Source organism: Nannospalax galili, unplaced genomic scaffold (assembly GCF_000622305.1).
Source record: "Nannospalax galili isolate Female #2095 unplaced genomic scaffold, S.galili_v1.0 scaffold336, whole genome shotgun sequence".
Lineage (NCBI taxonomy): Eukaryota > Metazoa > Chordata > Mammalia > Rodentia > Spalacidae > Nannospalax > Nannospalax galili.
This window is the reverse complement of record NW_008343385.1, coordinates 849054-865317: the sequence shown is the minus strand read 5'-3', so window position 1 is coordinate 865317 and position 16264 is coordinate 849054. Positions and strand designations below refer to the sequence as shown.

General features: G+C 40.7%; 1 pseudogene; it reads left to right on the top strand.

Moving 5' to 3' along the window:
• Positions 1 to 5661: 5661 nt before the first annotated feature.
• On the top strand, positions 5662 to 6135 carry LOC103739183 (annotated as a pseudogene).
• Positions 6136 to 16264: the final 10129 nt, after the last annotated feature.

Below are 16264 nucleotides of genomic sequence, written 5' to 3'. Positions count from 1 at the left end.
GAACCGTCCTTAAATCCAGTTCCACGGGAATCCGTAGCCCTCTTCTGACCTCCACAGCATTGCACCACATGGGTGCACTCACTTACATGCAGGCAATACACTCATACACATAAAATAAAAATAATAAATATTAAGAAAATAATAATAAATGATGGCTCAAGGAAGGGTGGAGAATGTAGACAGGCCCTGCCTAATGTAGAATAGCCCTCTGTTTGATCACCAGTACCAAAGTAAAAAAAGATACTACCCCAAGGGAGCCAGCTGTTGTGGCTCATGCCTCTAATCCTAGAACTCAAGGAGGATGAGGCAGTAGGATTAAGAGTTTAAGGCTAGACTGTGGTACATATCAAGACCTTGTCTCAAGAAAAAAAAAAAAATCCAAGGAGAGAAAACAAGTGACTATCCCTTTCCTGGAGTCCCTCTCACTATGTGTCTCCCACCAATAGTGCCACAAGCTTTTTCATATCCTTCACAGAAGCCAGTCTGGTAGAAACTTCATGAAGCTCCTAATAGATCACAGCATGTATCTATTCCCCTTTACAGGTCCATTTCTTCCTTCTTGCCCTCAATGGAAATTTTAAGTTGCCTGATGATCTGTGATTCTGGTGTCTGCTGAATTACCCATAGGTCACAGGTGAAGCTATCTCCACACAGCTCATCAAAGTGATATAAATGTGATACTTCTTCCTAAAGTACCAACTGAGAATGTGGCAGCAAAACCAAAATTCTAGGACAAGATTACATTTTTGGCATTGAAGGCAACACATGGTCATATAAAAGGGACGACTAATTTCCTACCCTTCTTTAAAATATATGTACAGTCTCCTTATGGTAAGAAGCCACCCACCAACTGCCTGTGTCATCAATGTATAAAATTCAGTGAGCTCATAAGATAAACAGAGGACTACTTGCTATTTTCCTGGCACTGGTAAGCTTATAAACAATAGCTCAGTGGAATATTTTTCATTGAGTTTGTTTCCTGAGTATGTTTTTATTATAAATCTTCACACTTACCCAAATACCACATTACTTATTAGACATTACGGCTGTCCTTATGACCTGTTAATAATATAAGCACTTTCCTAGTTAAAAAGAGCAAAATAATTCTCTCTTGGGTGGAGGTGCAGTCAAGGTCCTATGTGTCCAGCAGGGGGCGCTCATATCCAACACTAAGGAGTGCTTTCCTGCGGTCCAGGGAAATCTGTTCATCTGTTCACAAAACTTGATTCATTAAAGCTCAGTGATTAGTGGATAGGTGCCTTCTTTGTTGGAGAAAAAAATATAACTTTATTCCTTTATTCCTTATGTCTTAATTGAAATTGTGATATTGGATACGAATAACCAGTCTATTTATGATTTTTTTTTGCCCTAAAATAATCCCCAAATGAGAAAGTCCATGCTGAAAATATGGCTTTGTGAGCAATAGCATTCAGGCTAAGAAATATAGATATATCTGTTATCTCTTTCCCACTTTGACAATGTTATTAAGAACTCAGGGGGAAAAAACTCACAAGGAAAGGCAGGGATGGGACAGTGATTTCATCTAAGTTGCCTATGCTGTGCAAGGGTCTAGATCCCATCTTCAGGATTGCAAATATATATATATTTTTTTTTAATTTAAAAACTCACATGTAAATCTGAACATTTTGAAAGCAAACCCAAACGATTTTGTATAGGAATAAATTGAGCACAGGGCTGGAGAAATGGCTCAGAGGTTAAGAGTACTTACTGTTCTTGCAGAGGACCTGGGTTCAGTTCCCGACATCCATATCCAATGGCTCACAACTACCTAGAACTCCAGATCCAGGGGATACAACGCCCTCTTCTGGTCTCCTTAGGCAACTGTACACATATGGTGCACTTATATACACATGCCTGTGTAGGCACGCATGTGCACACACACACACACACACACACACAACACACACACACATTTTTTTAAAAAAGAAATTGAGCCAGGCATGGTGGCGCACGCCTTTAATCCCAGCACTTGGGAGGCAGAGGCAGGCAGATCTCTGTGAGTTTGAGGCCAGCCTGGTCTCTATAGTGAATCCAGGACAGCTGGGGCTACAGGGAGACTCTGTCTCAAAAAGACCAAAAAAAGAAAAAAAAAAAGGAAGGAAGGAAGGAAGAGGCTCTTATCCAATTCCTTAAAGATTATAGAGTGGGGAGTGTTAGAGTAGCAAAAAGCCCCATGAAAGAAAGAAAGAAAGAAAGAAAGAAAGAAAGAAAGAAAGAAAGAAAGAAAGAAAGAAAGAAAGATTGAGCAGGGGGAAAAAAAGACAAATAAGCATACCTTTGTAAAGAAGCTTTCATTTTCTTTCTTTTGGGGAAGCATGTGGACAAGATCTATGTAGCCTAGGCTGACTTGGAATTTGAAATCTTCCTGCTTTGGCTTCCTAAGTGCTGGGGTTATAGGCATACACCATAACATCTAACTAAAGATATCTTTATTCTTATTTTATTTTATTGTTTTGTGTTTTTTAAATTTTATTTTATTTATTTTAGTTTATTTGAAACAGGGTCTCCCTGTAGCCCCAGCTGGCCTGGAACTCGTTATGTAGAGCAGGTTGGCCTCAATCTCACAGAAATTCACCTGCCTCTGGGATTAAACACATGCTCCACTATGCCCAGCAGTAATATATCTTAATATGACAACAGGGGCTACAGTTTTCAACTCATAGTTTATAAAGGCCCACAAAGTGTTTCATAAAAGGAATGAAAATCTCATAATCGATAGTCCATGCTTAGAATTTATTTGCCCTTGAGTCAAAGGTACTAATTATTTTTAATAATCCATCCTCCTTGAACAGGCAAAATCAATCACTCTATTATTTTAGTAAATGGAAGCACCATAAGGTCTTATAGGCCGTGTAAGACCAGGAGTTCATGAACATGAGCTCACTCTGCCACTTGCTGAGCATGGATACATCACACCTTGAAGAAACCTGAACCATCAGCAATTTCATCTTCATGACAGCCCTATGAGGAAAGTAGCCCAGTGCACTCCATTTTTCAGGAAAAGAAAATGAAGCGTAGAGGTGAGTTACATCATCTGTGTAAGACTTACCTCGGTTTCCAGGTATGAATAATAATGAAAACTGTCTTAGGCTTATGAGAATTAGCCTTACAAAACACTTAGACTGTGACCAACTATCCAACAAAAAGCAACTTAAAGGAGCAAGGATTTATTTGGGCTCACAGTTGGAGAGGATACAGTTCATCATGGTGGGGAAGAATGCACTGGGGAGTGACTTCAGACAGCAGTGACAGGAGCCTGCTACTGTTTATTCACACCTCCACAGGAAGCAGAGAGCAGTCCGGAAGTTGGGTGGGACTATAAAACCTCAAGACCCACACCCAGTGTCCAACTTCCTCCAGCTTCCTAAAGTCTCCATGACTTCCTTAAACAGCACCACCAGCTGGAGACCACCTGTTCAAACACATGAGCCTATGGCCATTGTGTCACATTCAAACCACAGCAGATTGGTAAGGATATCTTGGATATATGATTATTATTACTGCTACTATTGCTGCATATTGTTGCTATATACTGTTGCTACAATGGTTATTATAGTATTTTTTATTATTCTTAATATTTTTGAAGTTATTTGCTCAGGATCACAGATAGTATATCACAAAGTCAGAATCTGAACTCAAGCCTATCTGATTTCAAACCTTAAGTTTATAGCCAGTAGATGATGCCTTCAAGCCACGAAACCAGGGAAACTCATTAATATGAAACTAGAAACATAAAAGTCTACTTCCTTTTATTGAAGCAACACCTGAGAGTAATCTTCAGGCCACAGAAATCCATCTCTTTAAGCTTTTTCTTTTAAACCCAAACATACATATGAACAAAGGCCTCCCTCATCTATCTTGTGGATAAAAGTGACCTTTTATCTATCTAAACAAAATAGATTATCTTAATGGCCATAAAACTGCATCCTTCTCAAGAGAGATGGGTAAGGAGCTAGAATGACTGGAGCAAGCCAGAACCACTCAGCACTGAGCCAGGGTGACCACACCACAGAACACAGAGCCGAGTCTTTATCCCAGCTTACCCAGTATCAGTGATGTATCTTAGAATGAACTATAGTCCAAGAATATAAATCACAGTGATCTTGATAAGTGGCATGGAAAGAACGACTCTGAACAGGCACCTTAATAAGATTGGAGTGGTTGTGAATATTTTTCTGTTTTTTTCACGTTCATCCACCAAGTCACTTTTACTCATTTGCCACTCTTCCAACTGCCTTGGAATTTGTATGTGAAACTATTTTGGAGCGGCATATTAATAAATTCCACTGAAACCCCATTCCTAGTTTATCAGGATAAAGAGAATCGATTTATGTTATTTATTATTTTGCGCTTCTGACTCTCAAGATCTCTCTGTGTGTCTGTATTTTAGACCATCATTTATTGAACACCTACCATGTGCTTAGGCACTATGTTTATACTTTACATGATTAGATCTTTTTCTTTTTCTTTTTTGTTGTATTGGGGATTGAACCTGGTCCTCTTGCATGCTAGATGAGGGTTCTGCCTCATTCCTCTCAACTTTTTATTTTGAGGCAGGGTCTTACTAAGTTGCCAAGGTTGACCTTGAATTTGTAGTCCCCCTGCCTCAACCTCCCACAAAACTAGGATTACAAACCTGCCACCAGGTCCAGTCATTATTAGACCATTTACTCTTCAAATAATTCTTGTAGATCAGGCATTTGTAGCCCAGGATGAAGGTGAGAGTGTACATGTATTAGATGGGAGAAAAAAAAAATCCCATGAATATTTTAGTTAACCTCCAAAAGAAATGTAGCATTTCTTCCTTTCATTGTAGGTGACAAACCAAGTGATGTTCAAAATGCTTGTGATTTTGCCACCAATAGAAATTGCAAATGCTCTCAAATCATATTACAGTTTTTGCAACTACCTCAAAAAACTATTTGTACTCATCATTATTTAAAAATGATTCTTTGTTTTTGTTGGTGGTGGTGGTTTTTTTTTTTTTTTTTCTGGTCTTTTTGAGACAGGGTCTCCCTGTAGCCCCAGCTGGCCTGGAACTCATGTAGACCAGGCTGGCCTTGAACTCACAGAGATCCACCTGCCTCTGCCTCCCAAGTGCTGGGATTAAAGGTATGCGCGACCACACCCCCGCTAAAAATGACTCTTAAGGGGCTGGAGAGATGAGTCAGCAATTAAGAGCCTTACCACTCTTCCAGAGGACCAGGGTTCAGTCCCCAGCACCAGAATGATGGCTAACACCCATCCTTAACTACAGTTCTGGGGAATCTGACACCCTCTTCTGGCAGCCATGGGCACTGACAGCATGTGGTACTTAGACACATGCAGGGAAAAACACTCATACACGTAAAATAAAAAAGTTTTGAAATGACCCAGTTCTTATTAACCCACTTAGTATTATTAAGATCTACTTGTGGGGCTGGAGAGATGGCTCGGTGGTTAAGAGCACTGGCTGCTCTTGCAGAGAACCCAGGTTCAAATTCCAGCACTCATATGGCAACAAACAACTATCTGTAACTCCAGTTCCAGGGGAACCTCCACTGGCATTGCACAACACGGGCACACTTAGAGACATGCAGGCATAACACTCATACATATAATTTCTTTTTTTTAAAGATTTAGTTGTCCCTTTTTGCCAACATGGCGCCGAAAGCGAAGAAGGAAGCTCCTGCCGCTCCCAAAGCCGAAGCCAAAGCAAAGGCATTGAAAGCCAAGAAGGCAGTGTTAAAAGGGGTTCACAGCCACAAAAAGAAGAAGATCCGCACGTCACCCACCTTCTGGCAACCCAAAACCTTGCGGCTCCGGAAGCAGCCCAAACACCCTCGCAAGAGCGCCCCCAGGAGAAACAAGCTTGACGACTACGCATCATCAAGTTCCCCCTGACCACTGAGTCAGCCAGCCATGAGGAAGATAGAAGACGACAACACACTTGTGTTCATTGTGCATGTCAAGGCCAGCAAGCACCAGATCAAACAAGCTGTGAAGAAACTCTATGACATTGATGTGGCCAAGGTCAATACCTTGATCAGACCTGAAGGAGAGAAGAGGGCCTATGTTCATCTGGCTCCTGATTAAGATGCTTTGGATGTTGCCAACAAAATTGGGATCATCTAAGCAGTCCAGTAATCTAATTCTAAATACAGATTTTTTTCACCATTAAAAAAAAAAAAGACTTAGTTGTAACCAAAAAAAGATAGTATATATTACTAGGTCACAAATTTAGTAATTTTGATAAGCTAGCCCTTTATAATTGATTTCAGTAGTTTGAATCTAAAACAGTATTCTGAGGAAACTGCCCAAGGCGTACATGATACAAAACAGAGTAAGAATCTGCAGTCAGGGAGCTGATAGGATGGCTCAGTGTTTAAGAGCACTGGATACTCTTTCAAAGGACCCAGGTTCAGTTGCCAGCACCCATGTGGTGGCTAACAACCATCCTTAACTCCAGTTCCAGGGATCCAATGCCTTCTTTTGTCTTCTACAGGCACTGTACACATATATACATGCAAGCAAAACACTCATCCACATAAAATTTAAAAAAAAAAAATTTTAAAGAACCTGCAGACAAAATCAGTAACAGTAACTTGTCCCCACCAGTGATTGGAAAACAAATTTTCATGTGAATCCTTTTTGACCAATAAGACATAAAAGACTTGCTGGAGAGAGGGGACTTCCAGAAAGACTTCTTCCTCCTGAAAGTTCCAGGAAGAGAAAGTTCTTTTGTCCCTCTGGGTATACTATAACTAGATGTGATGTAGTGCCTGAAACTGCCACAGCTGGCATACAGCCAATCTAGGAATGACATCAACACAGAGAACCAAGCTTAAGCCTTGAGCAGGCTGCCTGATGGGTAACACCCAGAGCCTGCCTTCTGCCCTAGCTAGTTTAGATTGTGGTTTTCTATTATTTTTCAGCCAAAATCATCTTGACCCTATGCCACCAAACTTAGATCTTCAAGAAAAGGCCTCTTTTAAGCTGGGATAGGATAGAATAGGATGATCATAAGGGTTAGAGGAAAACTGAGCCTGTGAAGTCCTTGAAGAGTGAATGACTTTGGTCTATTTAGAGCACTAAAAGTTCATCAGGCTGAAGGGGAACCTGAAATCAAATAAGATTAGCAAAAAGTAAATAACTTTTTTATAAGAAATATCATGCAAGATTTTGTAGGACTTGGTGAGAAGTTTATCCTTAATTCTAATGTAATGAGAACATGATCCGAAGCTCATTCTGGCTTAAGCTGTGTGGACACTACACTGGGGAGATGGAGTATAGCGGTGGAGAAAACAAATTCAGCTACCACAGGAATCCAGACAAGAGATAAGGCGTAGCACGTTCCTATCATTTACTGTGCATTGTGTTTCCGAACATCGTTTTTTTTCATTCATTCGAAAAATCCTCATAAAGCACTGGCTAGGTACTTGACACTGAGCTGGGAAGTAGCCATATCAAAATGAATAAAATACAGCTTCCATATGACGGATGCTCATCTGCTCCCCCTAATTATCTTCCCTCAGATGCTACCCATGCTATGTAGCTTAGCTTGGAGAAAAGTGAGACTACAATGAGAAATTAGGTTCCATAGAAAACAGGAGCAGTGAATAAGACTTTGGTCAGGTGTGGTGGTGCACATCTGTAATCTCTCCTTCAGTCACTCCAAACTCCTAACAAGAAAAATTTCTTGTTAGTTTAAATTAATGTTACCAAGATATTAGGTACAGCTAGGCTTTCAGGGTGCTACAGTACTTCTTAGCAGTTTTATTTTAATTTATTCTATGAGTGTTTTGCCTTGCATGTATGTATGTGTACCACCTATGTGCAGTGCCCACATAGACCAGAGGAGGGCATTGGGTCCCCTGAAACTGGAGTTATAGATGGTTATAAACTGCCATGTGGTTACTGGGAACAGAGCCCCAGGCCCCTATAAGAGCAACAATTACTCTTGACCACTAAACCATATCCCCAGCCTCTTGTTGACAGATCTTTGATGAAGACACAGTTCCTACTAAAAATATAAAATAGGGCCAAGATGGCTCCATGAGTGAAGGTACTCTCTGTCAAGCTGACTACCTGAATTCCTTTCCTGTGACCCACATGGTGGAGGGGAGAGCCCAGTCCCACATGGTACAGGAGAGCCAACTGACTTGACTCCACATGCCCACTGTGGCAATCACACACACACACACACACACACACACACACACACACACACACACACACAAATAAATGTAAATAAAAAAATTTTAACTATATATAAGGGAATTTTAAAATAACAAAAATATAGAAATGAAATCCTCATGGCCTGAAAGCTTTAATTACCATAATTTATTAAGAGTGGGAAAAGAAATGTTTAAAGCTTCCTGCCTACTTTAAATTTACAAACTATTTCTAAAATTGGAGCATGCTCTTCCAAAGATATTAGGCTTTCTGTTATGCAATGACCAGTTTCACTGTATTTAAGGTAGTTTTAATGGAATTGTAATGCTGTTTTGTGTAGGCACAACCTTAGGTACTTGGAGGAATCTGACTTAAAAAGTGTAACCATAGTTCATATACATGCTTGTATTTGTTAATCAATACGACTACAATTGCTTGTTCCCAGAAGATAGTGTTTTTTTATATTAAATTTGTCTTTCCTGGTTTAATACAGGCTAAAACACCAATATATTTACTGAATCTAGTTAGATTTTATCTAACTAGACGGATTTTTCATCCTTCATTACTTCACAAATATTTCTGATGGCTAACACCTTCCTGGGCACTTTGGCAATATTTTTGAGTTTTTAAAATGAAAACTATGCCTTGCAGAGAGGTCTAGAGTCAGAACCTAAGACAAATATCCTCTTTTAAGATTTTTTATAACAAAAATATTTATCTTCAAACATGAATGATAATCTGTATTGTGTACAACTCAACAAAGCCAGTCTGTATCACTGTTATAAAATGTGTGATGCCTTTCTTGACTTCCCATTTCTCCAGGACACTCTGTCTCCAAGCACTTTTCAGTTTCCACCAGCACAATCTTATCAAGATTGGGCATGGAGATAAATTTATCCAATATACAGTTACAACTAGAGTCCATGGCCAAATTCCCACTGTTGTTGCTACTTTTGACCCAAGAACCATTTCATGGATTGCTCTTTTGACAGATCTGCCTGTCTCTGCCTCCTGAGTGTTGGAATTAAAGGCCTGCTCCATCACACCCAGCCTTTATATATATATTTGGCCTTTTTGAGACAGGGTCTCCCTGTAGCCCCAGTTGTCCTAGAACTCACTATGTAGACCAGGCTGGCCTTGAACTCTCAGAGATCTGCCTGCCTCTGCCTCCCTAGTGCTGGGATTAAAGGCGTGAGCTACCACGCCCGGCTTGAATAATATTTTTTACTATAATTCCCCATTCATTGTTCTAAAAAGACAGCTTTCTTTATATTTAACTGCTCAACTCATTAAAAATGGATGTAAATAAACGTAACCTCAGCTTCAACTCTATGAATTAGTGAGTGGTCGTAGGCAGATTCTTTCTGAGACAATCACCTTAACTCACAGAGCCAGGAGGGGAAATGCTTTTCAGAATCGTGGCTTTCCAACCATTGCCAAATTCTCAAGGTAGAAAAATGTTCCTATAAGAGCTAAACAAGCCTGGCATGTAGCACAGTACAAAGTACTTACCTAACATGTGAAAGGCCCTGGGTTTGATCCTCAGCACTACAAAAATGGAAAGGGGAAAAAAAGGAGCTAAAGGTATAGTCTTTCCTGTTCCTTGCATCCATCACAAAGACAATACTGAGTCTGAATTCTCATGATCTGCTTCTGATTTTAAGCCTTATATTTACTGTAGTTTCTTGCGCACGCATAGCCAGCAATTTCACTTTTCTTGAACTTTCATTCTTGGCAAAATCTAACTTTAGTATAACACTGAAAACATATCTAAATATTTGGATTCATTTCTGGTGAAACAAAAGAGACAGAAGTTTAGCAGAGATCTCTGTGCCGGCATGTCTAGGGTTTGGGGGACAGGAGGTTTGCTTTGTTTTATTTTGTTTTTCTTTCTGACATGTCTGCTTTCTACATACAAAACCATTGGCTCGACCAGGCAGTACAAGTTCACTCAATCGTCTAATCCCTTCTAGCATTACATTTTCCCTTTTCAAATCCTTGGCCCATTATAAGCACAGTCTTATCAAGAAAAGAGAAAATATTTGCTTTTACAGCCTTTAATCCAACTTCATTACCAACTCTAATGTCGCCTCCCACTAGGCTTAGTTTAATTACACTCTATTGATGATTGAATCAATCATTCAATAAAGATGGAGTCTGTTTCCATTTGTAAAGACAAGTGCATCAAATCTACCAGTCACTGTTAAGAGAATGTGTGTAATGGGAAGATATAAAGAAATAAAGGACACAGAGTTTTAAGAGAATACTAGTTATGTTAGATTGCTGAGAAAATAGAGACCTTTCACTTTGCATGTTACCAAGAACTGTGTTAATCAGAAATACACTGCCCATCCTGTTGACTGTCTCTAAATGGCTGATCTACAGTAAGATTTTCTTTGACATTAAGCTGACCCATAGAGATCCTTTGCGATGGTACTTCATCCATCTTAATAACTCACTGATTTGCCGGGCATGGTGATGCATGCCTTTAATTCCAGCCCTCAGAGGCAAAGGCAGACAGATCTCTGTGAACTCGAGGCCAGCCTGGTCTGCATAGAGAGTTCTAAACCAACCAATGCTACATGGTGAGACCCTGATTCGAACTCTCCCCACCAAAAAATCCCACTGGTTTATATAAAACCCACCACTGATTATTTCTTTTTTTTTAACTGAAGTTTTACTAAAAACATTAGCCAATCTGATAATCACAAAGACATATAGTACATAGGCATTAATATCAGAGTCTCAGTAATTTACCTAAAGTTATAAAATGATATGCATTTTTATAACATTTTCCCCAATAAAGAATATTCATGTAATAATTTTTTTTGTCTTTTTGAGACAGGATCTTCGTGTAGCACCAGCTGGTCTGGAACCTGCTAAGGAGAGAACAAGCCTTGATCTCCCAGAGCTCCCCCTGGGTCTGCCTCCTGAGTGATGGGATCAAAGGCATGCGCCACCACACCCAGCTTCATGTAGTAATTTTTATTCAGTCTTTAAAGGTTATAGCAAGCAAGGTATTGTGGTACACGCCTTTAATCCAGCACTCAGAAGACAGAGGTAGGTTGATCTCTGTAAATTTGAAGCCAATTTGGTCTGGTCTACACAGGAAGTTCCAGGCCAGCCAGTGCTACATAGTGAGAATTGCATAAAAATCAAACAAACTAAAAAGTCCCTGCCATCTAAAAGTTTGACTAATTAAATATGTCAAAATAGAGAGTTGTCAAGGCTTTCTCAGTCATCAGGTTGACAACTACACACACACACACGCATGCGCACACACACACACACACACACGCACAACCTAACAACACTGAAGTCTAGAACAGGAAGTAAAAAATACCATTTCCAGCTATAGCTATAGCATAAATGAGCATACGGAAAGTCTTAATCTTAAATTCCAGCAGGGGACGAGGATCACAGATTCCTCTGCCAAAGGAATAAAGAGTATTAAGGTGAATTGTGTGATCAGAACTTGAGATTTTATTTCTCCTCTAAGAAATACAGCAGGCTAGAACTCTCTAAGTGTATAAAAATTAAAATTCCAGCTTTTAACCAGTTGATGTACTGGATCAAAAAGGGCCAAGGCTGAATTTACAAGTAATAATCTATATCAATATAAACTGGTTTGTGAACCAAGGAGTTACGGATCCAGTCCTGAACCTTCTACCTCTTTCTCATTTTACCAAATATGGCAAGCAATCACCAAAAGCATTTCCCATAGGAAACCACAAACCCCAATGCCCCTGGTGCCACCTGCAGTCTTTCTGTACAATGGTTGGCCCACCCCAATTCTGTTTAATTCTCCAGAGCCATTGGGTATAACTGCACCAAACCACTGAATTTCACAATGTAACTTGAGACAAACTGAATCTGAAAGGCTATTTTATGGGTATTTTGCCTCCACTCCTGCAGGTAATACAATCCACAGTACACCCACTGGCTTGCAGTATTTGACTCTCCTAATCCTCATCACCATACATCCTTTGCTTTCCTTCTTAAAGGAAGAATGGAGGAGAGCACCAGCCAGGAAAACCAGTCTCTCTTAATCACTGTGCTGTTCATAAAGAACATAATGGAAGATTAGAGGCAATCATGCTTGTGAATTTTATTTCTATCTTCCCACAGAAACAGTACCTTTGTTTTTATTATATCTTACCTATTTTAAGTAATTATTTAAGTCAGAGTTTTCATTGTTTTGAAGTTAGTCACAATCTACTAAGAAAAAAGGGAATCTCAAATCATAATATTTATCACATGTATCTTTGGACCGTAAATTTGCTACCACACAATACCGAAAACCTGAATTCTGAAAAATAAGACATTCCCTTCTTAGTTTTGCTCAGCTAATATTGAAATTTTACATTTGGTGTGAAATCGGCTTCTTTGTCTATCTGTTTTGCTCTTAATCAGAAGAGGGGGGACATTCAGCAGCTGAAGGACTAGTGGACTATCTGAAATTGACCTATAATTAAAATAATAAAATGTCATGCATGAAATATGGTGAACACATCTATGCCATCTTATAAGCATTCCATGAGGGCTATTTCATTTGAGCTATAACTAATTTCCAGTAGGAAGAGAATTACTATACTTCTGAGCATATTGACAAATAAGCCTTTCAGTTTTGTGGCAGCTAAGTGATTGAGCAGGAACAACTGCCTCAGCAGTTATACATAAGTCCTTTAGAAAAAGGCTAAAAAGGGACCTAGATTGCCACACTTACTTTACAATGAATCCGCAGAGTAGAAATAAAACTCCCCTCTTGATCCAGCCTTCAAGTTAAGTCATATATTTTTCTATTTGAAATGAACTGAAGCTGATTTAGAGCGGACATGCCTTTTGGAATGCCCTGAGGCCTTTCATTTCTTGAATGATATGCTAAGGCTTGGAATCTACCCAAACCTCCTTGAAGCACCCTCTGCAAAGTTTAATCTAATTTAAATTAACTTATTCCTCAGCACAAAATTCTCTCTCTTATTTCTCCTTATTTTTTCAGTGAGCACATGGACATATTTTTGTGTTTCTAAACATGTAGATGCTGGAACAATTTAGAAAGAAAAATCACTACATATTTCTTTATTCCAGTCATGTTAAAAGCAGTGGCAGAAAAGCCTAATTCTGAGAACTCCTGGCCCTACCACTTTATAAATTATTTCACAATATGTAAATGATTAAGCAGCAGTATGCTAACTGTTCCCACCAAATGTTCCTCTGATATAAGTAATTCTTTAAAATGATAGGCCTGACGTCTCACTTTATTTTCTGTACACTTCTGTGTAGTGCTTAACCCAACTCTTTATAAATATTAGAATGTGTATTTTCCCGAAATATGCAAGCGTGTAGATAGATGCACTTCTGCACGCACAAAACATGGACTATGTATATGACAATGTGTTTTTTTGATACAGTTCAAAACATCTCCTTCCAACTCTACCTCAAGGAAATTGCGAGTATAATATAGAATTTCATAAGCAAACAAAAAAGAAGTGTTGAAGTCTTCCTAAGCATATATGGTGATTGACTGTAAACTGATCAGCTTTTCTAAACTAAAAACCTAAATATTTACAGTTTTTAGTTGACCGGGATGCTTTTGAAGAAAATGAAGAACTGAAGAAAAAAATGTAATGTTTAAAGAAGGAATACAAAATGTTCCTTCCAGAAATAACAATGAAATAACTGTGAAGAGATTCCAGTACATGAGGTTCATCCTTAAAGTTACACTACATGACATGTTCTCTCTCTCCCTCCCTTCCCTCTCCCTTCTTCCCTCCCAAGCAACTTTCATCTAAGCTTTTTGCTTTCAAAATACAGGAATGAGAAAATCCTTGAAATCAGAGATGTGTTATATGTCAAAATGAGCTATTCATCCCTGGTGATCATTAGAGAGTGTCACCAGAGAAGAAATGTACCCAAGAGGGCCTTGCAAATTCCCAACTCTGGGCATTGTATTCTAGCTAAAGGCTTTCCATCATCTCAGCAGCCCATTCATTTGCTCAAAAAATATTTATCAGGTGCCATTATATACAGCACTGTGTTAACATCAGCAAGGCATTAAATCTTCAAAGTCGTTTCTTATTCTACACTTATGTTGACACATTTAGGTGGGGCCTTAAATTCTAACTCAGCCAAATGCGTTAGTTCCCATATAAGTAATTTGTCATTTAGGGCACATTGAAGGGGGTTTCTTTTTTCATCAGTGGAATTCTACCGTGTATGATTATATCTACATAAGAGATCAAATCATGAAGAGGAGAGACAGCAAAATCCAAGCATTATAGATTTAAATCAGTCCAACATTACTGGAGTTAAATGTCTGAAATCTACACTTAGAGCTTCAAGAAGTAAATTTCAGTTTTAACTCCCCCCCAACAGACACCAATCAAACTTTAGGTTCCTGTAGAATAACTTGTTTCTTTCATTGTTCTAAATGAAAAGGAGGAATGACTATAATCTGCCCTCACTGGAAACTCTACAATCACGGGAATTTTCCCAGGCAACTTTGTGGCGATCCAAAGAGGCTTCAAGGATGTTATAATTATAGCTACTATTCATTATATGTCTGTTGTACTAAGGACTTTACAGTCACTTCGGCTCATTTTAAGCTTCCTTGCAGTGTATCACAATTCCTATTTTCCTAATGAGGAAATCAAGAATCAGAGAAGTTAGGTAACTTTCCCAAAGCTGCACAATTTGTAAGTGTTTTCAGAGCTGGCTCTCTGACTTCTCCCTTCGCCTTTGCAGGTATGTTGCTCGGTGTAAGCAGAGGGAACATCATCGTGAAGGCTGAGGGAAGAGATGAGGACTGATAATGCTGTCTGGGAAAGATTTCCGAACACAAGGGGGGGGGGAAGAAGCAAAAAAAAAAAAGGAAGAAGACAGAAAGAAAGAGAGAGAGAAAGAGAAAGGGAGGGAGGGAGGGGAAGGGAGGGAAAGAAAAGAAAGGAAGGAAGGAAGGAAGGAAGGAAGGAAGGAAGGAAGGAAGGAAGGAAGGAAGAAAGAAAGAAAGTTCTGTAAAAATAACAATTTAAAGAAAATGGTCCCAGCTGTTGAGTTAAGGCGACAATCTCGCCTTTGAGGGGCCCTGGCTCTACTTCCTCCCACCTACCCGGAGCTCCGACTGCGGTGATTGACAGACGACTACCAGCCACCGACGGAGGACCGCGTGGGGGTCGGAGCGAGCGTGAGCTTCTCGGCTTCGCTTCTCCCATTACCTCCCCTCCCGCCCCAAGCTACCCGCTGGAAGCTTCCACCGCGGGTGCCGGCAAGGCCCGAAGGCCGACGGAAGCCGCTGACGGATGGGGGCGGCCGAGCCGGAGGGTGCTGATTGAGGCCGGAGCGCTCCTGCCGTGGGATCGAGGCAGCCTGGCCCAGTCGGAAGGGACGCTGCGGCCCGGGACCTGGCCTAGGACCCTGGACCTTCACTCTGGCCAACCCTGGGGCCGAGGGAGGCCTGGGCCTGCGCTGTGGCCACTGGGGGCTTGCGGCCCTCAGGCCGCGTGGCCCAAGCGCCCCTAGCAGAGGGAGGCAGAACGGGGACCGGGTACCAGCTGCCATCTCTCACCCCCCGTGGTCCTGAACGCTGGTGGGACGCAGGCCTGGCGCGCCAGCCTCTCCCAGCCCTCCTCCCCGGGCTCCGCGAGCTTGCCAGCCGAGTCCCCAGCCTCCCCCGCCCGCGCTGGGCTCCGCTTTCCCTCCATCAACTCCAGGCAGAATTCAATCCGAGAAGGCTCCTTTGAGCCTTTGTGTTTGCTGGAGGAGATGTGGGCGCAGGAGGGATCGCGTTACAACTTTCATTTCCTGAAATGTTTGAGGGAACATCCAGGGTTTTTATCCCCACATCAGGCCGGGCCGTGGGCTCGGGTTTCAGGCCTTGTCACTCAGCTGTCACCAAACAAACGAAGCTCTCAGAGCCCCGGAGAAGGAGAGCTACCTGCTATTCATGACCCCTGGAGCAGGTGATCGCTCATGGGAAAAACAGGTAGAATTAATCATAGGGCTGTTCTGTTTCCTCTCCTTTTTGGCAGACCTACCCATCGTGTGAAACCTATCAGAAAACAAATTAACTCTTTCTTGTCCCTCAGGAGAA